This window comes from Plectrocnemia conspersa, unplaced genomic scaffold (assembly GCF_051122295.1).
Source record: "Plectrocnemia conspersa isolate PC_06_02 unplaced genomic scaffold, ASM5112229v1 ptg000009l, whole genome shotgun sequence".
Lineage (NCBI taxonomy): Eukaryota > Metazoa > Arthropoda > Insecta > Trichoptera > Polycentropodidae > Plectrocnemia > Plectrocnemia conspersa.
Window position 1 is genome coordinate 10331038 of NW_028277173.1, and position 26547 is coordinate 10357584.

The following is a 26547-nucleotide window of genomic DNA, read 5'->3' on the forward strand; positions in this document are numbered from 1 at the left end:
GAAAGCTATTTAATTTAACTTGATAATAGAACGATTGATTGAGATATGCAAAAATAATACACTAATACTTCATAAAAATGCATACTTTGTCATTGGGTCAATCTAGGACTTATATTTTTACACCTAATGTATTTTTCTGGTTAACTTCCGGTTTGATATCTACACAAGCATATAAAAGTATTGTAGTAAACATACATATGTATTAAACAAAATATAGACAGGACCAAGAACATTAATAGAAAAGTCATGGTTCAAAACGTAACTCGTCTAGGTCACGGTTACAAACGTTCCATTATGTTTCACGTGCGTCCGTAAACAAAATGTGTTGTATTATCTCTCAAGATGAAAGAGTATTATGAAAAAAGTGTATGCAAATCGCTTTAAAGCCGTTGACCTTTTAGTATTAGACGTTCTATGTGACGTGTAGTGACAATTTTCAAATTGACATAGTGTGACGCAAAGGCATATTTTGGTCAATAGTACAGTTAAAAATACATTTACGAAATGGCTTCAGTAGCTGCATTACAAACATATTAATCTCCTCGTGTAATTAAGACGATGTTCGACTGACCAGCAGAACCTTCGATTTGTATGGTTGTGTAACGTTTCTTGAAGAAGATAAAAAATACATCAATAAATCAAAACATTCATTAGACGTCGCTCGCTGCTACCTTTTGATAATTGTATGAAGTTAAAAAAATAGAAACCGTTTTTTAAAAATAAATATAAAATAGTAACGGAATCGATATTTAACATTAACGCTTATTGTATGTAGATACACATCTAGAATCAATATCAGATATGTCTATGTATCTACATATAAATGCAGAAATGATCATTTTTTTAACAAAAAAAACGACCCACTAGAAAAGTTATATCAAACTCAGATAAATATAAACACCAATAGGAGGCCAACGTTTGGTCACGTAATCGTCCACTATTTCATAGTTTGATTGTTTCCATGACGTCACTGATTGTTAATTGAATTCTTTTCTAGTTTGGTTTGATCATAATAATTCCAGTTATTAGTTACATTATCAAACATATAAATAATTGAAAATTAAAATAATTTTAGAATACTAGTTCATAATATTATTCCAAAATTTAATATTATTCCATTTTATGATTTTTTTATAAGGCTCTTGTGCCACTTGTCGCGACCCCTGGCGAGGTGTGCGAGGGTTCTTTCTGCCTCAGGTGGGCGTTGTTCCTTCTCTTTCTGGCGCTAAAGTCAAATTCTTAAAATACACAAACGCCACAGAACCTGTTTTTGGCCAGGATGGCTACTGTGCAATTCCGAGGTCGAAGATCACGTTGGCGCCTTGACATCCAAACACGCAGCTACCACAATTCGAATCGCACATGTAGTAGTATTTGCTATCGTTAGTTTTTTGGCAACAACAAGCGATTAGAATGATTTCAAAAGAAAACATCAGAGATTCTAATCCATTTGTTAGACGTGACTTTTAATGATTTTTGTGTTGTTGAAGGGTGAATGTGATGTCTATGACCTTTCGATATGAAGCAGATGCATTCGAGAACATAACACGAAAGGCATTCATACATTTCTAGTACATGCACGTGTAAGCTAGTGTTGTGAAGTCACATTGAAATATATGTGGGAGATTATAATATTAAAATCGAGGGGCTTTAACATATAGTATGAATGAAATTCAATGAGCAAGACTGGTGGTTTCTTTGAAAAAAAACTTAAGCACACATTAATGTAAGGTTTGATTTTGTGTATTTGTATTTTTTTAATCTTTAATTGTAACCTGACAGGTATAAGCCCAATGCGTTACAACGGGGTAAATCAATCAAACATAATGAATACTTACAAGTAAGTATTAAACATCAGACTTTTCAGTCTGGGAATCTGTAACATCTATATAATTAATTATAAATTATTATGTGCATTATAATTTATAATCAATATATGTCACTTCGCAGATGAGACCGGTTTTTAAAAATAGCACATTTTTAATAATAAAAATTCGAGTATGCTGCAGTGGCTCGAGCCTGCGGACTTTGTGTTACCAGTCTAAACCGTTCGAACTACGCTATTCCGACCTTAAATATATAAACATTTATAATGCTTACATTATGATTCAGATTAATTTAAAAATAATTTGGCAATTCATTAAATTAGTAATAAGCAGAATACGAGTTAAGTCTTTACAAATGCTGTATAGTTGAATTTTTGTGCCTCTTGTATTAAAAAAATTGTCATATGTGTAATGCGTCTGGTTTAGGAACTACCGACTTTATTAAGATGCAGTATCATTGTATAAATGTTCTTAACCCTTTGAGCGGTATCGCCGTACATGTACGGTGGTCGATCCTTCACGGTTTTGAGGTACCCTAGTTTGTAAAATAAACAAATAAAATATTATATTAATATTAGAAAATGTTGAATTGTATTTCTTTTAATTTATTTATAAAGAAAATAATACCAATAACTGATGGAATACGAAATAAATAAACATTCATATTATAAAAATATTAGCAACAAAAGTCAAATAATGAAGAAAAAGATGTAAACTAAATAACGTGATTTTTATCTATTATTTATTTGTATATATAATATTACAAATATTGTATTATTTTACCAGCACGATATAACAGTGGTAAATTTCATAAGAATTCTAGTGTTTTTCAATTTGTATTATTCCGATAGATCATCATAGATTAGGTTGTAAGATATTCTTAGATTTTCCTAATTATATATAATAAGTTGTAATAATAATCTGGTGTATCGCTATTTTAACTCAATTATCTCACAACTCACAAAATATTGTTGGATAATACAAGTTTTATGACCGATTCTAGGAATTACGATCAACAAACATTTCGTTTTGACTTCGTTATTATTCATAATTTGTATTAAAATATGATTTAAGTTCCATTTATATTATCGCCAAGTGTATGCGAAGCATTTAAATTATTGTAATATTAATAAGCTTCTTTAATTGAATCCCATTCTGAATATCAATGGAACATGTCGATTCATTCAAGATGGCCATATACATGCATACAAATAACCATTATTAAATATGCACACACGTTCATAAGAGAACGCGTGATCGTTCGTATACTTCCATATAATATATTTATATATACATACATACATGCCGTTTGAGAATTATCTATCTCGGCTACCATTCATCACACCGGCTCGATAATTGACTGTGATAGTGTGCGGTGGCGAAACCGGAAAGTAGGCGTTCTTGTTCTTCCTTGTCCGAGAATATATTGGATGTAAATTGGATATTGGATGCCAACATGACGAATTTAGAACGCAAATTCATACTCACAACGTATTGCTTTACTATAAGGTCAACATTACACAGTTAATTGATCAAAAATGACAGAAGCGATCCGATAAAACGGCTGACTTGGAGATAACATGATACTTAGGCCAAACTTTAACCTTTCATCGAAATAAATTAACATTTTGAACGATTGCGATTGTTATTAAAACAACAACGAAGCGTTTGGATTAAGTTTTTTTTAAGCTTCGATATAAATCTAAACAATGTGTAGTAATTGTTTCATCTATTTTTAGAGCATTTCAGCTATTTTTATTCTTGCAGTATGATGATTTATTAATTGCTTGTTTATATATATATTACAACTAAGTGATAATATAATTAGTACAATATATCATTATTATGAAATTTGTGTTTTAAAAACAGTTCTGTATATAAAAATAGTCCAGAAAATATGTAATTGAGTTTTGAGTGTCAAATGATTCGGTATGTTATAATTTGAAGAGATATTTATAGTATTGTTAATGTGGTCTTTCGAAATTACGAATTGCCCAATTGCCCAGATTTTATGTTATGGTTTTTCGCCCATGTAATCCGGTGTGTTGCGGCAATGGTTGCCCATTCATTTCTAGCCACTTGGTACAATGTACCGCCGAACTCTATGAATGAATTGCGGAACTGCCAACGACACGGATTACGTAAAACGTTACACAGCCATTGTGAGCGCCAGGGATCGTCAACTGTTACTCAAAGCAGCGAGATTTCCCTCTGCATACGCGTACTTATGGGTTTCATGTAAATACTGTACTAAAAAAATATAAGAAATGTGCACTAGATCAAAAAAAATATTGATTGCGTCACGGCATCCCACGAGAACATCGTTAATATTATTCTCGACTTTTCAGTGCTTTCGGTACAATCGAAATTTTTTCAGCCAAAATAAATTTACCCTTGAAAAAAATCGCTCGCGTCATAAAAACAATCAATTTATTTATATTGAAATATTTATTTTCGTTGGCCAGAAGACCTTACAATTTTAAAAATCATAACTCAAAGTTATCATATAATTTTAAAAATAGGACTGTTTCATCAAAGTATAAAGGAATTAGGGTCATATGCTGATAACATTTTGAAGTGCGCAATTTTAAAATATATAAGCATTGTTGTTCAATTAAAGTATAATTCTCTTAATTTTAATTAGTATTATACTAATTAAATAATTAATAAAATTTGTGTATATGATGTGATTTTTGTTAGACTAGTCGTGATGATAACCAATTATTATAAGTTGGCGATATACTATGTATAATTATATATGCAAATTAATCGAAAATTTAGTCAATGTCACCTATTTTTTTATAATATTGCTTTAAAAACATGCCTACTTTTTATTTATTATTTTTTCGGGTTATGGGGCAGAAAGAGTGTGACTTTGCAGCCAAAATAGACCCGAAAAAATCTAGTAACCGTTTATTTTTATAAGCATATATTAATTATCACATATATATGAAAATGTAGCTGCCGCTATCAGGTGGTGGAATCAAAATCTTGAAAGTCGGAATATTTTCGCAGGAGTGTCGAGTTGAATTATCGTTGGCTGGACGATCCACTGGTGTGTATATTGCTGTTCGATTCAACTTTGGCGAATCGCAGATGAGGATGTTGGCGGGCCAATTGCATCGTTTTTTGGACACGCTTTAAAAGTTAAACTTTGAAATGATCGCTTCAGCGATGGTTAACAATGCACAGGGTACAACGCATTATCTACCGCGCATTCTTTTCACACAAAGAGTAGGTTTTTCGGTACATACGAGTAATTAGGAATGATTAACGTCTCAGGACGTGAAATATTAACAATTATTGACGCAATTGGTAGGCCTTACATTATAGACCAGTTGATATTTCGTTTCATTTGTTTGAAATGGTCGTTAGCATGACCTCTAAACTAATTGTGCTGGTGGTTGAAACACCTACGATTTAATTGTAATTAAAATAATAAAACGAATGTTACACAAAAAAATAGTATTATAATTCCATCATTTCGAATTCATACATTTCCATTTATTTTGCTTCACTATCCAATTTCGTTTATTAAATATTTATTTAGAACTAAATTTCGTTATTGACAACAGCATTAATATATTTCTTAATGCATAAAGTCTGTCATTTAGTCAAAAATAAATGAAACTGTTTAAACCCATTATCACTTTTTACTTTTGTAGATATATTATATACATATTATTAAAAATTTTGGTTCTTGTTACTTTTTAAAATAACGGATATTTATACATACATTCTAGATCAACAACATTGTATTATTTTTTAAATTTATATGTTAATTATTAATTATTTGATTTATGCTATTATTTAATTCACTAATCTAAAAAATGCGTCTTTAAAATCATTTTCTTTTTTTTATTAAGATCATCAGTAATTTTTTTAATAAATGCATTTAATAGGAAAAGCCGTAGCATCAGTTTAAAATTAATTATTTTTGAGATATTTTATTCTACGTAATTTAATTTAAATTATAATGAAATTGGATTTTTTTATAATTATTTTAATAAAAAATAACAATCTCTACGATTTAAACCTTCAATAGTAATTTTCAATGGAATCAAAACATTTAAAAACATTTCTCATAACATGAACAATAAAAACGTATTTATTTTATAAGCGTATCTTATATATATTTAAAAAAAAATATTTGCAAATACGCTGATCATAACAGATTTCAGACACAAGATTCTTTTTTGAACACATCATGCACACAATAAACGCAATAATGATCGGTATGCGAGAGGAGGAGAGTTTCGAAATCGGCCATGGCGCCGCACCAGATGCTGCTCAGCTCATGTGCATGAATGAATTTATTTTAATTTTTTGGGTCATGTCGGTAAAAATTGATGGTATACTATAATACGTACATGTATGATTATCGCTGTTGTGCGCGCATATTAACATTGCGCAATGAAAATGCGTTATGGAGGCATTTTGCATTAAAATGCAATCGAGGTGTAAGTAATGCATTGAAGGGTGCCCGAGGCGATGTTTTAAAAAGGATTTGCTGCGAACTCCCTGCAGGCGAGAATACCGGTATTCTGGCTTCCTCTGAGATAACGCGAAGAGAATCTTGCAATATATTGTGCATTTGCAATTAAAATTGCGATACAATTGAGGAATGGGATCCGTCCACGATTAAGTCAATTGTTAATAAAGAAATTTTAACAAGTTTTATATTGATTATATTCAATACATTTTTAAGTCAAAATGATTAGAAAAATAGTAATTATAAGAAAAAATCTAATTTATTTCATAAATATGTGTATGTACAGGGTCTAACTGCTTAACGCCAATTCGTTCTGCACATAAAAACCATAATTACTAGTATTAATAAATAAAGATGAAATAAAATTAACATAAGACATAAAATGTACATAATTCAATGGCCTTAATTAAGTGTAAATTGGCTAACTCAATAATTGGCAATTTAGATGAAGGACAAAAAACTATGTGTTTAAATTCATTGAGATGTAGATCTTCTAGATTTATCTGGTTATTTCCACAGAAAAAAATTTCAATCCACGTACATTTTATTTGCTGACAGATTCATAAAAAAATTGTGAGGTTACTTTAAGCCATTTTGCAATGACATTTCATTGCAAATGTATCTATATGTAGGAAAAAAATAATAACATCAGGAGGAGGAAAGTATTATCATTTGATAATAATGCGGTCAATAGGAACAGGTAAAAAAAATATATTTGTTTATTTTTTATAATAAATCCGATGATCATGATTTGACAGGTTTCCCCAATGGGTCATGGTGAACATTATACAAACTGGTTTTATTTAACATTTCACATTAATACATATACATTTTATCAACTCAAACTTACGTATCCATACACAAACTTTTTACCAGACATTCAAATGAAATGTTAAATTATACCATTGAATTCTAAAAAAAAAAACAATTATGGCACACACCTAAAATAGACGAGCATCATCGCACATATTTTTTATAGCTTTCCAACTCAAGCTATCGCGGAAAACAACCTCGTGTTTGATAAGCTTGTTGAGAAACTGAATGGCTCGTGCAAGAGGAGCGTTCTCCAGCGCTGACGTCCTGGCCGCAAAAGGAAAGAGTAAGGGACGCGTTCGCGACATATTTTAAGTTCGGCGGGCCAGAAAGCAAAATTATAGTGAGTTTAAAAAAACGTTTTTTTTTCAAAATTTCTACCGCATAATATAATCACTGTTTAAAAAAAATATTGTATTTCTAAATTAAATTTGTTAGAAATCACATAAAATCTCCAGCAGTCATTTATAATTCAAGGCGAATTTTTCGTCGAGAATAAATATTATTGCTGCGCTGAATTTAAAAAATCTCAATAAAAGCTATCAAACTGCTGTATGGTAGGGAAGTCAGAATTCCTGATAAAAAAAATAAAGGAGGTGACGACCGTTTAATTTACGAGAGCGAGTAAAGTTCACCGCTGACACAACTGGTTCAATGGCATGTGCTAGATTGAGATGTTTCCCACAAAGTAACTGCTTGTAAATAATACAATAAATAATAAGAGGCTTCATTTACGCGTATATTTTTACCACCATCGAATGTAATACATTTTAGTCGATCTCACTTCAGAATATACTTCATTAACGTTTTCTCAACCTAATTAAACATATTTTTGTCTTTGGGTATTCCTTGCAGACTATTAATGGAAGCTAAAACATTGACTTCTCAAATGAACAATGTGATGCAAACGAGTATCTCATAGATCGCGGACCCGACAAATCCGCGCCGGACAATCCCGCGCCGACTAAGTCGCGCAATACAACCCCGACATTGCCGCGACGATAAAGCCGCGCTGACATTGCCGCGCAAATCAAAATTATAAAATTGAATAAAATTAAAGAAAATGATTTTTTAATTCAAATTATTTTATTTTATGGACAGTTCTATCACTAGTGATTCGCTTTTTGAACAGTTAGTCATATATTGGATGATGCTAGACAGTTACAAAATATACCGAAATGAAAATAAATCAATACGATATCATTAAAAAAATGTTAGGTTGTTTGGTTCTACAGTAAAAGTCGGCGCGAGCGGTAGCGAAACGCCTCCCTTTTCCTATATATATATATTTGTAATTATTAATAAATAAAAACCATGTTATAAAATGAATTTTGTTTTGACTTTGCGCGGCTATGACGGCGCGGGATTGTCCTGCGCGGCTTTATCGGGGTGCCCATAGATCATATTGATAATCTATGATCATCGATTATCAATATGTACATATATGTATATTTATGAATACGTCAATATATATATATTAAAACAAGCAATGTCTATATATACATTCATATATAACAGATGTTAATTTAATTTTAATTTAACAAAATTATGTTTTAAAAATATTTTACAATTATCTTACTAATTTACGTTGGTATGATACACTTACATTTTCAATATTTTATTTAAACCATTTTTTATTTAAAAATAGAGAAAAATACAAAGCAGTTGAAAGTAAAATATATTTGACCATCAAACAATCACATATGTTCAGAATTTTCGTTTGCGCAATAATCCGGTCACCAATAAATATTCCATGTTCTTAATTTCCGCATGTATGTAGTTGATGAAGAGGAAAACATCAGAGGACATAGATTTGCTCCCTGTGGTACTCCATAATGAGTGAAATACTCATCGGTACGACGATTAGGTTATTTTTTAGCAATTTTTAAATAAGGTATAATAAAAATTGATTAAAACAAAGTACGAGATTCAAAATTAAATTAACGGAACATATAAATCTAGAAGACTGGTAACACTAATTTCCCCAGATATTTCTATAACAGTCAGATTGAATTTAAGTGTGCTAGATAACAACGCACGTACATGTTCCGAGACAAAATATGGTGTTCGTTAATAAGTATAGAAGGACGATCCATGATGTTATCATAAATATTATACATATATAAGATTAACTTTCATGTACTAATGTATCGTATAAAATATAAAGTGTGAATTTTTATTTAGGTATTTTGCATTTCATCGCATTTACGAACCCTATTTGCTATTATTTAATAGACATGTTGATCATGTGAGAGTTCAAATATAAAACGCTCCGACTATCGAATAAAATGTATTATCAATATCATGTTTAATTGCATTTCATCTTAAAACTAACATTGTATACATTTTTCGCATTTGAAACCGCCTTCTTGAATAACTGTAGTCTCAGTAGCACTGTTTCTCGTGGCGCAACTAATAATAAACCAAGAGAGCGTCTGAGAACGACCGACGTCTATTCGCAACGATTATGCGTAATATCCACCGACCAGATCGGCGTTCCCTCGGAGACTGGTTATTTTTGATGATCCTCGTGGAAGAGGATCTAGCAGGAGAAGAGAGTATGCGGCCCATTGTTTGAAGTATGTTGATAGGGTGTTTTGGGAAAGTCCTTGCGGAGGTTTCTGGAGGTCCGCGGCCCACTGTTTGGTCGTACATGTCCGATGGAACATTGCGGGGGAGCGGGTGGGCTCACGACGAGGCCGGAGCGGAGCCCACATGTGCGACGGATATGGGCAAGGTGCCGGTGCCGGGTTCACAACATGTGGCCGCTATTCTCTAAGCAGGCCCCTCGCTTCTTTCGACGCCCAACCGGAACACGAGCGACACCACCGCATAAATGACATACAATCCAAATGCCAGCGTATTATAATCTAGCATCCGAGAGCCGCCAGCCGAAGAAAGATTGCTGCTACTGATGGTATTTGGAAGATACTTGCCTTATTAGGTATTTCAAAGAAGAGAGATGGTGGTTGTAATCTAGTAATCTAAGAAGAGGTTCAGTTTTGCGTGGTACTTTTCAATTCGATTGGGGGAGTATGTGAAATGCAGCTAGTGTGTATTTGCCTCTAAGCCTATCTAAATCACATTGACGTTTAGCAATACAAAAAATCATTTAAGGGTACTGAAATAAAAAATCTTTCTGTTGATTATTATAACTAAAAAGGAGCATGGATACATAAACAAATCATTAAAAATTGGTTTAAAGTAGGTTCCTAGATGAGAGATTTAAAAAAGTAGTATTGCTCCTTCTCATCCGAATGAAATTATGTTGAAATCATATGGTTGCAAAATTTTAAACGCCTAATTCGATCCATTTACCAAGATCATATCATCAATGAAACGGCTTTACCATGCTGGTCTTCTCAAAACTCTTACTAAAGAATATGAAAGCTTGATCAATTTCTGGGAAAAAATGACATTTGATGCTTTTCATGGAATAACACAATCTTGATCTAAAGTTGAGTCAGTAACACTTAATCGAAATTGGAGTAAGATTATTTTAAAGTGGAAATAGATCAAATCAAGTTATATACTATATGAAATATGCAGATTATTGGAAATGTCGATCGAGAAAACATTGAGGAGTGGTTTGATCGCGATTCAAATGATGATGATATAGTTTCTATTGTCACTCAAATAGAACAGGAAGGGAATGAAATTGAGAATACAAGTGAAGAAGATACTAACAATGTTAGTCACAAGCAGGCATCCCGAGAGGAGGGGAGAGGAAACAAATTTCCGGGGCACGTTCTCCTCGGGGAGCCTAACTCTGGAAAAAATCTCAAGAATATATTTATAAAAAAAAGTAAAAACTAAGCTCAAATAGTGAATCTGAAATGTACCAATATACTGATGTATTTCATGTATAAGTATCTTTAGCCCTTTTTATGCAATATTATACAATAAATAAAAGGAGCGGAACATTGCCTTCAAAAACACTAGTACTTTTACAAAAAACATTATTATTCAAAGGGACAGATTATAGTTTTTTGACGCGGCTCCGTTTATGTTAAAATTTGATTGCAAATTCTTATTCACAACGTTTAAAAGTATTATACATGAGAGGGAATATTCAACGAATGTAAATTAGTAGCAGTAAATTTAGATATTCGATATTAAAATTCAGATCGTTTTTAATATTCATTTTCATTTTAAAATGTATTATATTTTTATGAAATATAATACATTTCTTTTATATATTTCTGTCGAAAGTATTGAACACCTATAGATATATATTCAATACTCAACGTCATTGAGTCAACGAATTAAGTGTAAATCATTTCTCTAGAAAAAATAATTCATTCAAATTTTACAAGAATTCTTGATAAATATGGACGTATAAAAATATATGTAAAATACAGTAAGTATTTATATTATTATTGTATATATCTTTGTATATGGAAATATTTTACAGATTAAATTAACAACAATTTGTGTCAATGTAAATTATATTAATAATAAAGTGAATAATTAAAATAAAAACAAATGCGAAGAATTGTAAAACATTTATTAAAACATATGAGTACATAATTATTACATTATTAATTTATTTCAAATTCTTGCTTGTCACTTTCCATCACATGATATTTTCCCTCGTATTTTGCAAAAAAAAAAACCCACCTAATCGTATAATTTATATAGCATTTACATGAAAACATTGACTCTTGTTTCATTTAGCCGGCGAACGAATCCTTGTATATAATCATTCTTAAGTCATTGATCTTTGCATTCTTATTTTCTTGTTGACCAGCAAATACCCGATGAAATCGAAATTAAATATTTTTCTAATCGTAATACCTAGAGTCGGCCATAAAACTTATATTGTTAAACAATATTTTCGTAATGTTATTCAGAAATCCCTGTCCCTTTTTTAACTACCTGCTTTGAATGCAGTTGATTTAATATGAATATTTGTTTTTAAAATTGCAGTTGTTGTAAGTCATTTAAAAATATTCGTATTAATTACATTTTATGAGAATTGCATAATTTAGCATTTTTCTCGTTCACCACTTTATAAATACTTTTCGAGCTTCAAATTTTTTGCCGCTGAATATGAATTCTTTACATAATGAATTTACCTCATAAAATAAACACGACTAAATTATTGCGTGTCAAATGTAACTTTAAAATGTCATAAAATATATCGTTAAATTAATATTGAGTAGTACAAATATTATTATTTATGAAGTTAAAGAAAAAAAAGGAAAAACTAATTAAAAATTCTACTTTTGTATGTAGGAATGAAGGTGATATTTGTGAATATAAACAATCACTAAAATATATAAGGTTAAATAACATGGTCTAGGAAACATGCATAAAAGGCAAAACATGGATCTCCAACAAATTTTGATGAAAATCGTAGTTTGCAATAGGATGTGTAATTATGTAAAATATTTAATATATATACATAAATGCTACTCCGACGAACAGACCTAAATATCCGATTCGATGAACCATGCTTGTTAATATTTGTTTGCATTTGTTTGCACACTGAAGAAACTGAACAGTGACGTGCTGACAAACAATTACGTGCTACTGTAAACATTTAAAACAGAGACTAAAAATATTTTATATAGGTATTAAAATAAATGTATAATAACAAGATGCCTAAAATTAATTATAATGAATAAATAATAAGTTTGGATCTAACCCAAGCGAAGCTGGTAATTACATGAAGAAATAATCTCATTTCGTATGCATTCAAGTTCTCTGTTATAGCATATATTATAACTACATATTATTTATTCAAATAATAGATTGAATTTTGTTAATATGTATCTATCTGTATCGCAAATATGATCTTAAAATATGTACTATTGATTTGACAATGAGATTGGTATGTCAAAATGATAGTTTTGAAGATGTAAATTACAACGATGATCGCTGACCTTCTGCAGAACCAGATATCGCCAGAAAAGAATACATATTTGCGTCATTTAGTGTTTACCCAAGAAGAATATCTTCTATTTACATGATTCATCTTCATTGAACGTGTTTACGACGGGTTACTTTTAGATGCGCCACCTGTTCCACGTATCGACATTAGTGGTTTGGGCCCAATCCAAAAAAATGTATTTTATTATTCTGTTACTTCTCGCCATACTTTTCATACTGACGGAGGAGGGTGTTTCGAAATTCCTGGCGGGAAACTAGATCAAACGAAGCTTCCTCCTCTCCGGCTCCGGTCGAAAAAGAGAAAAAGCGTAGGCACAGACAGTGTACACAAACAAGACGAAGCGTTTCAACAAGTTATTTTCAACGAGAGCCGACAGATGTTCGCAACGCAGAATCCAACCTGCGGGGGACAAAACTCCAATGGATTGATATACCGAAACGATTGTGAATGAACCGAGCCTACACGCAACCGACTCTTTGGCGAACAAGGTGCGCCAAATACCAGAGGTGAACGCGACTAATAATACCAGATTCGCAGTTTTATTTTCGCACGCGCCCACCTCACCCATCGAACAACTTTGGAACACTAACAAAGATCGAAACCACCTGACTGAAGCAAAAACATCGAGATCCTGGAAGGAATACATTCTAAGTTTAAATAATAAGAAGATGGAATGAATTTGGCGACAATCATAAAGGAAATAAAGCGTCCCACACTATGTGCGTATGACAATTTTTTTCTTCTTAATGATAGAAATTCAACAATCATTGAACTCTTCAAGTTAAATTCCATTTAGAAAATCTGTTGAGAATCTCAACTTGAGATGCTGTAGTTTGCAGTATATATCGGTTGTTTTTTTAAGGTGCAGGTTAAATAAATGAGTAAAAAATAAAGCGTGTAATACTTTCCATACAGTATATATTCTCCAACTTTTTCTACAATCACATGCTAATTTTTTTTTATTTTTTAACCAAATTTTTAGTAGAAATAAATTCTTTGATGTCATTTTTTATATCCGTTTTTGTAAAATACCATTTTCCTCCTAAAAACTGTTGCAGGGATCTAAAAAGATGTTAAACGTTTAGAACAATATCTGAAGAATACGGTGGGTATGGAGGAAGTTCTCAAGAACATCCGTCGACTTTTTCTATTGTCTTCTTTGACATTTAATGTTTTTATCGCATCACCTTCTGATGTCTGATTGTTGGATACTGTGAGTTCTCAGCCTGACAGTGGTGGTGTAGTTGATGGAGGAATGATGATAAATGAATGGAGGGATGATGTCCAGTGGATGGCCTTCTGAGGTCTCGTGGTCTGGCGATGTTCCCTTCTCTGTGGCAAGTTCCTCTTGCTGTCTGTCGATGACCTTTGATATATGTTCCTCTCTGGCTGGTTCTCCGATCCTCTCTCGCTACTCGTCTCTTGAAAACCGGCCTTAAGTATCATATGTATGGAAAACTCTCTGGCGAAACCATGCAGCGACCATTCAACCAATTGTTGCACTCGTTTATTCCACCAACGAAATATATCCACGCCTCTAGAAAGTGACATTTGCTTGATGGACATTTTTAAAGGTCGAATTGTACAACGGGCTAAATTTTAATGTTGCTTTTTTGTCGTCAAAAATTTACTCAACATATCTTTACTCTGCATCTGAGGATAATTACGACTGTTTGCTTATTTTCTTTTTTCTCCTGGACATAACGAGGGCTATTGTGATGGTCCGTTCAGTTACAGTCACGTTCATCATTTAATTACCATGGTTACGGTGATTGCGCGAGTTTCAAGAAGAAGCCCTACAAACACACAAGGGCGAGCGCTGTCTTGGTGTAAAACTACCCTTCTATGATTTATGAGGGCAAGAATTTTATGAGCAGAGCCGCTTTTATACGAATAAACTAAGCACACTGTCGTAATTGTCTGCTCATAATCCAATAATTCATAATGAATGATGCACATTAAATCCCTCCAAATTCGTAATTGTTATACATATATTAGGTTGGAATCGGGGGTTGATTAGCGTCCAACCACTGTCTTTTACGTTGTGTGTTAACGTAAAAACCCCATTTCTTATCTCAAGCAACAAGTTACTCAAAAAAAAAATTTTTTGCTCTAGAATCATTAATAGTCAGCATATTGAGATACGCTGTGCGAAATTTTCCTCGGACAATTCATGAGGTACATATATTCCGCAAATTGACACCTTTCCTACTTTTTTTTAATGTCTGTAAACTGATTATTATGTGTTATTCTCGGATCTGCCGTGATAGCAGCCCTAATATCCTCACTAATAACCCTTAAAATGACAAAATTTCCGGAACGAAATTTTTTGTACCAAATTTTACACTTTCTATAAATTGAATATCATCGCTATTATTATATATATTATTTTTAACTGCTATTGCATTATGATCGAGTTTAACTAAAATTATTTAACCTCTACTGGCATTGTTTATTTACGGTTGAAAATGTGGAATAAAAAAATGCCGTTACTAAAAAGCATCATTGATACGACTTATGTTAAAAACACTGAAAGAATACTAAAATTATTGTTAATTTACAACAAAAAAATACACATTTTTGGAAAGACATGGAACAACTTGATACTTCAAGAACTGCAATCAATAACTGTCATATTACGAAACATTTGAAAATATTTTAATTAAGAAGGATCTCCATACTAACAATCTAAAGTCGATGCAGTCTGTTAAACCGTTTAGAAAAACAAACTAATATGAAAACAGTTTTACAGAAATTTACATTTTTTTCTTAGATGTTCAGAAAGCATTCGATCGCGTAAAACATTCATCTTACAGATGGTCTAATTTCTTTTGGGTTAGATGAAAGAGATGTAAGACTTCTTAAAAATCAGTATTGGTATCATCAGCAGTAAGCATTGAGGGAGGTCAAACCGAAAGTATTCCAATACAGAGCGGTGTCAGACCGGAATGGAATCGGACAAGACGCCAAAGGAAGAATATTTTAATTGTATACGTATTTAACCTGCATTCATTAATGATTGAATCTCATTCTCTTTATTTATCAAAATTCATAATGATGTTGAATAATATATTATAACGTTGTCTTTTGCCCAAACGCTTACAAATATGTTGATTGAATTTTGATGACATCTGTGTTCCTTCCTGTTCTAGTTGGGTGTTTTTTTTGTAAATAATGTGCGTGCTGATTACAACTGCACTTAACCTATTATTAACGGTGCATTTCTGTTTGCATTTGCTATTTGTGTGGAGTTTGTTTTGACTGTAGAGTGAGGCGTTAACACTACATAATTATATGTTGTAATGTGCGTGTTTATTAAGCTTGTCATTGACCTATAATTAAAAGCGAATTCCTGTTTGTGTTGGTGCATTTGATGCATACTTATATACGCAGCTTCCCCCTAGTTTTGAATGAAATACTATACGATTTGCGCGCAAAAATTGAAAAAATGTCATCTTATCAGTAAAATAGATACAAATAAATTGAAAATAGTGTATTTATATAGTATGTGTATATACATACATATGTACATAGTGAGACGATACCGGGGCAGAGTAAACGATATGGAAGCAACGTTGCCGGCTCTCGGCCGCCTAAAAAGTCAGGGCGCTCGAGACACGGGCCCGCACGTTGATTTACTTGTTGTTTATATCCCGAGCGAATTAGAGCAACGATTGTTGTCATCGCAGAGCGATAGCGAATTATCAATGTAGCTGTCAAAAGCAGCTGATCGGCGGCGGCCATGTTGGATCGGAACGCTTACCGGTAGGGGTGTCGCGCACGGAGCGGGAGTGGGAGCGGGAGCTGTTCCGCTGCGGTGCGTGGTTTTTCACTGTCACTGTTGTTGCACTGTCGTAAGGGCACTCGCGCACTCTCACTCACCGGCAGCCAGGTCGCCAGGCCGCACCCGGCCGCCGTCACAGCGGCATTTCGTCACGGCGCGTGCAGCGCGTGCGGCGCGTGCAACGCGTGCGGCCCCGGTCGCGCGTCGAGGCCGTATGGCTCGCCGGACCCTCCCCGCGCCTCCCCCGCCCCGCCATTCATGCCGCCCCGCGCACTCCTTTTTTTTCAATGAATGGACCGAACTGTGTGACGCCGGCCGGCTTCGCGCAATCTATCTCTCCGTGCATGCGCTGCTGTTTGTTGTTGTTGTTTAGGCGGCGTGCATGTGCATAAATGAATGAAGGGAGGGAAGGAGGGGGGCGTACGTCTTGGGAAAACTCGTACAAAAACTACCGACGCAACGAATGAAAAGTTTTAAAAGTAACACACTGCAATATTTTTATAGACTACACTACACTTTTAGTATAAATCAGCTAGCAAGTATAAATAACTTGCTGTACTTGGCGAGTGATTTGAGAACGGAATATTAATCGTGTGAATGGCTTTTCATTGAAGGATCATCCCCTATATCGCTGCTGGGGATTACATTATTTTTCCCGTCTTTGTAACACACGTTGGCTGCACAATTTTAATTTTAAATTTATACGTGCGCTTTTCTCTAAATTTTTAATCACTTTTTTAATTTATTTTATTATTAATATTAATTAGATAAACTATTCATATTTATATAGGATGTTTTTTGAATTAACAACACTTTTTCCAGCGACAGCCAATTTGACTTTTGTTTTGTGCTTAGTTTGGTTTGCCATTTTACCATACGCTACGTTTATTTTACGGTCGACATAAACGTCCATCTGAGCAAGTAATTCAAATAACCATGGATCGTTTTCGCACCACGCATACTCTTAATTGATAAAACGCATCCGCAGAGACGTCGTACAGTGCGCACCAAAGAAGTTGTTTCTGCAGTGGAGGACCTGAACAAGTCGATTCGCCATCGTTCACAGCAATTGGAGCAGCGTCCATCCATTATATGGAAGATTTCGCGAAAAGATCTTGGTTTATGAGCTTCTAAGATCTAGTACCTGCAAAAATTGAAGCCGCTTGACTATCATGAATGGGACGAAAACGAGGTTGCTCTTGATCCTCATTTTCATCATACAATTTTGTTCAGCGATGATGCTCATTTTTAGTTGCATGGCTATGTCAACATGCAAAATCGCCGCATTTTGTGAAGAAAATCCACGGACCATTAATGAGACGCCGTTACATCCACAATAAGTCACTGTTTAGTGTGCTTTATTGGCTGGTGGAATCATTGGTCCATATTTCTTCAAAAATGATGCCGGCCAGAACGTTACAGTCTTTAATTTATTTTAGGAAAAAAACTTATTTTGAATAGATATTTATAATACAGTTATAGTATACCATTAACGCCCATAATATTTCGAAATATTTTTATACAATTAACATTACAACCCAAATCGTAAATGCGTCAATTTATTCTTCTTCATAAATTTTATTATCCACGACATGACATTGTATCTCATTCTCACTATCTATTTCACGCATGCGCAATAATTATATTGCGTCTCATATATGGATTTATTGAAGATTGCACAATCGCGGATGAATAGAAAATTGAAAACATTAATCACACGACTGTGAAAACTCGTTTAACGCGCTTTGCGTAATAATAACGCTTACATATTTTACGACTTTATTTTTGAACTTATATTTACATTAACCTTTTAGCTCTCATTATATTATATGGTACTTAAGTAATTTTCAACAAGCAAGCAAGAAATAAACATTAAATTTATTCTTTTAATTTAGTAGTATAATGTTAAAAAAAATAGTTAAACATCATTGCGTTTTGAAATGCTACTATTTTCAATTGGAATTATTGACATACAAGTAAGGTCAATCATTCAATGAGATTGGATAAGCTATTTGATTTTATTTTAAAATTCATGCGGGTGGTTAAGTTACTGAAATGTTTGGATATAACTTTAATCGTAAAAAATAAAATCATTGCGGCTTGCTAGTAATTTACATTACATACGGCCTATGAATATCTATTATGCGGTTCAGATTCATAAAAAAAACTGATCAGACTAAATTTTAACGATGTTATCCAATGCTATAATTTTCTTATGATTTAAAGCCCAGACTTTAAATCAATAATATATTTACTATGAATCACAATCATACTAATCGAAATAAATATTTAAAAAACGGGTTTACAATGATAAACTTATTCAAAATTTAAGAAAAAATCGTTTTGGACAACGTAAAAAAGATAATAATACGTTAATAATACACGTAAACAAAGGAAATATATTTAATTATAATAACAAATAATAATAAAAATAAAATTTGAATTTGCTTCGTTGCTTTCCGAGGCACCGGTAATGCGTTCTGTTGTTTCGACCAATGAAAAATAAGCATTCAAATATAAAACAAGATGGCCGACAGTACCGTGACAAACGTTTTAAATAATTATTATTTAATAATAAAATTTTGCTACGCGACAATAATTTTCATTGATTCGTCATTTGACTGAATATAAATAATCGGATTGCAAATTAACTAGGCGTGTTATAACTATAAAAATTAAATATATACATAATGTGTTGAGGATTAGAAGAATACATTGATTAAACTAGATAAGCAATCATTAAACAATCTTCGTAATCAAATCTTCAAATTTTGAATTCCCGGCGATGGGCTCCGAGGCCGAAAAGTGAGTTTTACCTTTTATAAATAATCTGATTGCAAATTAACTAAGTGTGTTATAATTATGAAAATTAAATGTATGCATAATGTGCTTAGGATAAAAAGAATACATTGATTAAATTTGATAAACAATCTTCGTAATGAAATCTTCAAATTTTGAATTCCCGTCGCCGAGCTCCGAGGCAGAAAAGTGAGTTTTTCCTTTTATATTACATAGACATTCTCATTGCTTCCGTTTTCATGCACATATACGTTAGATTTTAAGAATTGCAAATAAGCCAGGTACGTTTTAAACGTGAACGTGTAATATATCCTAAGTATGTATGAGGATTGAAAGTTAATGTCGATCAAATCGGCGCTGTCGCAGTGGGAGCGCTATATATATCAGCCATCGGACAGCTTATAAATGTGTAGTTTCTCGGATGTTATCTTATAAACGACATTTTACAATGATTATAAATGTGTGATTGCATACCTGGAATAATCGATAGCCAAAATAACTAAGAGTGGGTTAATGTATGTATGTACATATGTATATATGATACGCATACTATCTCTTATAATGCGATGAAAGCGATTTGAAACCAAATCTATCGTTACATACCGACGATAATTCTGATGAAGATTTGTATTAAAAAATGCTACTTTAAACTATAATTAAATGAATAAAAAATTCGAAGGCTTTTTTATACATTACTATTAATTCCTGGAAATTTTTAATAAACATTTTTTATGCGATTCTTGTTTTGGAAAATTATGAAACGTAATTTTTCCACGTCGTATTTTTTTTATACGATATTTTTTATGCAGTATCCTATGAAACGCATCTATCGCATAAGAATATACTCTAGTGTATTTATATATCCAAATGACGTGTAAGTTTCAACGACCGTCTCGCTCCAGCCGCGAGCGGATTTCATTCACGCAATTTGATGTAATATTTTTTCTACGTCTATTATTTCAATTTTTATTTTCAACATTTCGCCATGACGGCGGTCAAGGCTGTCGGGGTGAACTCTCCCATGAAGCTATGGCTTAATGCGATTTTAATTTGAAAATGAACATTCGGAACCATCGCCCGTGATGCAGAGCCGTCAATTACGTGAGCCATTCATGAATTTTCCGCGGCGCACGGGCGTGATGATACACGGCTGTGAAACGCGGTAATTTAACATTCCGCGATTGTGAGAGAAAAAATCTTATTACAAAATTGTTCGTCTTTGACGGTAATAAACTGAGATAGGAATGAATATGGCTATGGATAGCAATTCATTTATATTTTATAAAGGAAAAAATATGTGTGAATGTACTTTTAATAATTAATCAATATATTTAAAAGAAATAATTTAAGCTAAATTAATAAATTACTTTTACAGGCAGTGGCAAAAATATATTTTTTAAATAAAATATAATTATCTATATATTATATGTATATGTAAATTTGTAATATAAATTTACTGCAAATATACACACAAAATTCGATAACTTTTGAAATTATTGGGCTGCAAGTAGAGTTGGAAGAGGTTCATTCTGCCACATAGTACAGAATATCTGATGTATTTTTATTAATGGTTAACTTGTGGCGAAGATTATGTTTATTTAACCACTTCCAGATCGACATTTTCAAAGCATTTTTACTTTTACATTAATCTGTATATGTCAGATATACCACTTGCTTGCTATTAATTTCCATGTTAGAAAGAATTTTCTCCACGATCGAACAAGTTTTATTAGTTCTACTTTTGACCAATATTGTGTTATTCTATGCATGGCATCCAATGTCATCATTTTATCCAAGAAATTGATCTAACGTTCGGGTTTTGAACAGACCATCCAAAATGTACTAACGAATTATTTGTTACTATAATTTCACTTTTTATACATAAATTTTTGATTTTAATTTACATTTTTATTTTTATATTTAGAGAGTCAGTGAATTCTTTTTTAAATCTAAAATATTATAAATTGCTTGCCAATTTTAAATTTTTAAATATATAATATTTAAAAAATAGTTATTAAGCTAAATAAATTAATAAAATAAAATGAATAATACTTTTTTCCAATGTGATGAAATTAAAACACAATATAGCAATATAACGCTGCTTTATGACCATTGTACTTTAATTGGACAAAATATTCACTTCATCCATCATTCATAAATTTTTACTATTAAATTTACAACTCACATCCGATTTATATTTTAATTACTAAAATATTAATAAAAGAAAATAATGAAGCAATAAAAAAACTAAAAGTAATTAATTTAGGTTGTTCTGATTCGTTGTAATTTATAAATATACTATATATATAGTGTGGCTGATTGCCTCAATCATTGGTGCTACAATAATGTAAAAAACTAATATAATATGTATTCAAAGTGTAAATCATTTTCAATAATTAATATATATGTATATATATATATTGTGATATTAAAAAAATATACAAATAAACAGTTGGAAAATAGGGTTCGAGATACAGTAGTTATTGCATAATTTTCCTAATATACTTTACCTTCTAAGATTGTTACCCATTCAGAACAGTTTTTATTTTAAATAAAGAGAAAAAGCCTATTGGTGTTAATTCAAATATATATTAAGTAGATAGAAGTAATGTATCAAAAAGCATACTTACTTCTTCCATCAATAAATCCCTTTTCTTTCCTGTCTTTTGTCACTATTGAATATTATATTATATTTATGAAAATATTATTAACTAATTTAAAAACAAATACACTCATACGCTATATTTCTTTAGCATACATACACGCTAATTTATATTTTATGCTTCTTAATTTTTTTCAGGCTTTTAATTTATTTTAAATAAATTATTGGACACAAATAAAGTGTGTAGTATAATTATGTAATAATCAATACTTATAACACCAATTTATAATGCCTGCACAACTCGGTTCAATTTCAGTATGCGCGTAGGCGTCCTATGGTTAATACGCATGTCGAGCGCTGCATCGTGGTCACGTGGTCAAGTTATAATACCACATGCTTATCGGGGACTTCAACAGACTCTTACTGACATCTTTGAATATTTTAGGGCACCAAAAGGGATTAATTATATTTTTGATAGTATATTCTTCTAACAGATATCGTTATTATATTTTTTTTCATATAAAATTAAATAATTAAAAAATAATTAGTGATACTTGATTTTGTTAAAAAAAATCGTTTCGAATATCCTTATGTATTTTCCTAGATCGGTTTATGTAAATGTCACACCATAACGAATTCTTATGTAGAATCGATGGCGAATTTTAGGATAGTCACAGATGTGGTGTTCGTATTCTAAAGTATCATTTTTATGCCTTATGGCATTTTGCAAAAGCCGACAAAGATTTTGCGTAAATTGAATATTTACGACCGAAAAGTTTTCACTGATATTGTGTTGGTGAGTGCTCACACAAACTTTTATAATGATCAGTAGCATGATTTTAATAATATGACAATTTAAAAATTGCGATTATTTGGCACATTTTTCGATCGCGCGCAAATATGCAGAAGCATATTTGACAGAAGCCGCCGTTTAAACGTCATTCACGGCTGCCGTCCGGATGGCATATGAAATTTGCGACAATGTGGTCGCTTACTCGAAGTCGTAGATCTCGGCCGACTTCAGTTGTAACTTCGGTTCGGACAACTTCCAGAGAGTATAGTGCAGGCATAACAATGTACTCAAATTTAATAGATTCTTGATGTTTTCCATTTCTCGATAAATAAAAAAATATATAATGTATGATTATATACAGTATATTATTGTAGATATCATTACATACATATGTATATGAAAAATCTGTAGTGTTTTAGTTTTTACATTTTTTTTTAATGAATTATATAATTTAAGCTATTAAACTGTATAATTCATAGTAATTAATATAAAAAATAAGTAGATGAATGGTAAAACATTTATCATTTATTCGAACATATTACATAGAAAATTTTCGTAAGAAAAAAACTATAGAAAGTCCCCATACATTTTTGCAATTTGCCGATTTCCACGAAGAGTGGTTTCTTCTTATTTGATAAAGCAAAGATACGACCAATTAGAGTAGTTTATATAAATTTGCCATTAAATTATTTTCAACGCTTTAAAAGCTTTTAAGACCCGCTGTTTCTTACGCAGCGATATAGAAAATGTAGTGGTTGTAAAACATTTTTAAAAAATTGTAAGAAATTATTTTTTATCAAAAAATAGCTTTATGAAAATTTTAGAGAAATCAGAAAATTTCACGAAAAATTAAAGTTCTCGATTTAGCATTTTTTAGTTGATTTTTATACATTATTATCAATATAATTTTGATGTAATTTATTGCTGTTCAAACTTTTATTGATCATTTTATTCATAAAACTGTAATATATTTATTTTACGCTGATTATTTTTAGTCTAATCTTAAGCAGCGCAAATCCGTAAATTAAATTAAATTACACACCAGTTTAATAGTTCATAATCAAATAATACCATAGTCTTCTACATATATTAGACATACAATGAAAAATCTAAGTCTGAATTAATTCTTGGTAAAGGTTACTTCAATCGTTCTCGTCATTTGCAATGGGCGTTCTCATCCTTTTAAACACCAAGATGGATACGCTCGCGTGGCTAATTGCCGTTATTATCATATAAATCGCCGTCAATATATGTGCGTCGTTTCTGATGCTATATTAAGCGATATAATGTAGGCTGTCAGAATGGTTAAAGATTAGTCTTGTACATATTCGTCGGAGAGGTCCTACGGTTAGTACGTTCTATCCGGCGGATGCATTCTCGTGGGCTTTGGCCTTCTGGACTTCCGTTCGACTGTTCGTAGAAGACAGCAGCTACGTGACTTTGATGGAATGAAACGACCGTTCTAAGAATGAAATCGCTATTTATCGAAAAATATAATATGAGAATGTGAGGGGAATGGGAGTTAATAAAAGCTTATTTTAAAGCTAAGAATCGTGACCCACAATCGTCACTTAACTGAATTACTTTATAATTTTTCTCCACTTTTCACGAAAATTTTGTTAATTCTTAGAAAGACGTCTATCTATTTCGTTTGTTCTTTTTACATTTCCATATACATGCCTTCATGGGCTCTCGATTTTTCCTTCTTGATTTTAATATATATGTATAATTAAATAATTTTCTTCATTGATACAAAATTATGTTCTTTTGATTCTACAAGAGAAACAACTTTACTGCCTTCTCCATAATGATAACTCTTTTAAATCTAAGCTAGTTAGTACTCCAAGAGTCCGTTATTTGAAATGTATACAGAATATTTAAAAGTTTTAGAGAAAGGAAAAAATCATTCAAAATATTTTTATGGTCTTTCCTATGTATGATATGTATATAATACATTTTTTGCAATCTGTCGATTCCCACGTGGAGCGGTTTCTTCTTATCTAATTATTAATGAAGTTCTTAGATTACCATAGCAAAGAGATAAGACCGATTTTAATAGTTGAGTAAATCGTAAGCAATTTTTTGCCATTTGCCATTAAAAGCTTGCAAGAAAGCATGCCTATTTTCAAACATCTAGCACAGACCCACTCTTCCTAATAATTATACTTCCGATCGATTATCACAGATTAGGTTTTCCTAGATTTTTCTAATCTAACAGATGTATATCGTGATGATTATTTCAAATCGACCTAGGTTGAACATATTAAGTATAAAAATTCTCTAATAATGAGATTATTCGTCTCATAGACAATATTATATGTATACATATAAAAATTAAAAAAATACACTAAAGAACACTCTGAATAAAAAAACGAAATAAGCGAATGGGGTAGTCGATTTATTGTGAAGAAATCCTTAGTTCATTAACAAGTAAAGGTCGTGTATTTTTTTATAAACTATGATACTTTTTAGTGCTAACATTTTGTGCATTACCATTATATAAGAAACATCCAACTTGTAATTAATAATCTAGTTTCCGGGGACGAAAGACATTCTTTTTTCGAAAGCTAACCATCATTTTTGAAAATAAATTACGATCACAGGGGGAGACAGCAGTAAAGAAAATTCATCAAGAAATGCTCTTTTCCAGAACTTATTTAATTAGAACTATTAGACTTATTTAGTCAATAAGGATATCTTTTTTTAGTAAATTGCTGTTGTAGAAAAATGCTATGTTATTTAATAAAAAACCTGAAACAATTTTGCTACGCAACATGAAATAATTCGATATTTCACTCACAAAATTGCACATTGCCTAGACAACCCTAATCGTTTTCTAAGATTAAAATAACACTCTTTAACAAAGTAAGTGTTATTTTTAATGAGTTCTCTTGTGAACTCACATATCCCTCAATCTCCCTAAGGTGGCAAAGGTATTTTTATTTCTAAAATTATAGTAAAACTAGATAATAATATAGTAATTGAGTTATTACGTCAAACGTTTGGAAGAGTACTGTAAAAAATAGTAAATAAAGGGCTCTTTTTTTTAAAGTAAAGTGTCAATTTTTAAAACATGCTAAGAGTGACATTATATTATATACATATACTAGCTAAAAAAAACGTAAAAATGCCAGTTTATTCCAGACTCGTGTCTGATTATGGTTATGGTTTTTGAAGCAGAAAAAATACATGAACTGGGAAATTTACATAGTTTTATAAAATTATTATTGGGACTAAAACTGAGCTAAAAATTACTCATTTTAATATAATTAAAAAAAAATATATTTTTATATCACATACTTACAAAATATTATTTATAAAATTAATGATATCGTTATATTAATATTGTTTCTTATTAATTTATGATATTAAAACCCATCTACTTTTTATTTGTTAATCATGTTATGCTTTCCTAACAACCTACTTTTAGCGCAGTATTGCGTCACAAAAATACTTAAACAACCTCTTGCAGCAATAAACAATTATCTAGTTAGCGTTTTATGCATTTGCCAATCCGAGGGCGGAGATTTCCTACGCAAAAG

At 31.7% G+C, this 26547-nt stretch overlaps 1 protein-coding gene across 4 annotated transcripts in view; it reads right to left on the reverse strand.

Annotated features, from left to right (window-relative positions):
* Positions 1 to 26547, reverse strand: part of sty (sprouty signaling antagonist) — a 165209-nt gene that overhangs the window by 138196 nt on the left and 466 nt on the right. For 2 of the 4 annotated variants that reach the window (XR_015810677.1, XR_015810676.1), the window contains exon 1: positions 16791 to 17012. The exons of 1 other annotated variant lie outside the window; for it this stretch is intronic. The gene's annotated coding sequence lies outside the window, so the exon portion shown is untranslated. Of the gene's footprint in view, positions 1 to 16790; positions 17028 to 26547 lie in introns of those variants that run through there. One more of the 4 variants, XM_088192351.1, reaches the window with a different exon arrangement.